At 43.1% G+C, this 1,207-nt stretch overlaps 1 pseudogene across 1 annotated transcript; it reads left to right on the forward strand.

Moving 5' to 3' along the window:
- The first annotated feature begins 392 nt into the window (after positions 1 to 392).
- On the forward strand, positions 393 to 856 carry LOC308242639 (large ribosomal subunit protein eL32-like; annotated as a pseudogene). Its single transcript has one exon. The product of its transcript is annotated as a large ribosomal subunit protein eL32-like (transcript).
- The last annotated feature ends 351 nt before the right edge of the window (positions 857 to 1,207 follow it).

Below are 1,207 nucleotides of genomic sequence, written 5' to 3' on the forward strand. Positions count from 1 at the left end.
CCCTGGCCCTCACTGCCACGGCACTAAGAAGAGAAATCTTCCCACACTCCTGTAACCCACATAATAATAAGGGACTTTCCTGCCTAAGTGACAAGATGGGAATCCCCTGCCACAAAGACATCTAGAAAGTCAGGGATGTCCGTCCCAAACGGAGTATGCCCCTCTCAGCCAAGGAAACTGAGCTTCCCTGAAGATCAGCCCATCTGCACTTTTCAGAAGCTATCTCTCTGCATTTGCATTGTTTTTCCTGTTGTACAGATGAGGAAACTGAGCTTGCCCAAACCACTGAGCAGTAGGACCCAGCTGTCAGCCTGTGTATGTCAGAATAATTCTAAAAAACGAATTTATTTTCCCTTCTCTTCCTCGGCGCTGCCTACGGAGGTGGCAGCCATCTCCTACTCGGCACCATGGCTGCCCTCAGACCCCTCGTGAAACCCAAGATTGTCAAAAAGAGGACCAAGAAGTTCATCTGGCACCAGTCAGACCGATGTGTCAAAATTAAGTGGAACTGGCAGAAACCCAGAGGCACTGACAATAGGGTGCATAGAAGATTCAAGGGCCAGATCTTGATGCCCAACATTGGTTATGGGAGCAACAAGAAAACAAAGCACATGCTTCCCAGTGGCTTTCGGAAGTTTCTGGCCCATAACGTCAAGGAGCTTCAAGTGCTGCTGATGTGCAATAAATCTTACTGTGCCGAGATTGCTCACAACGTCTCCTCAAAGAACCCAAAGCCATTGTGGAAAGAGCAGCCCAGCTGGCCATCAGAGTCACCAATCCCAATGCCAGACTGCGCAGCAAAGAAAATGAATGGACAGATTGTGTACACATTGTATTTGTGTTAATAAAATCATAAAATTCTGCCAAAAAAATAAAATAAAATAAAAAACGAACTTATTCGTTTTTTCCATGTTAAAATGCACTAGCCTATCCTTGTTGTTAACTTATTTTAGAATTTTTTTTTTCTCTATATCTCCTATTCCTATAGCAGGGGCAAGAAGCAAAGAAGGTAGTTCTAAAGAGAAAAATCAAATGAAATAGGAAAAGCTAAAAACAAAACAAAACATAGTCTTGGAAATATTTCCAAAATAACGCTCACTATCTTGAGACGGAATGAAGCTCATCTTTGATCTCATGTCAAAACAACACAGAATAACACCATGAACTTTTTCCATCCACCACTACCAAGATCAAGCAACCTGGACTT

The sequence above is a fragment of the Plecotus auritus genome, assembly GCF_963455305.1.
Source record: "Plecotus auritus genome assembly, chromosome: 2".
NCBI lineage: Eukaryota > Metazoa > Chordata > Mammalia > Chiroptera > Vespertilionidae > Plecotus > Plecotus auritus.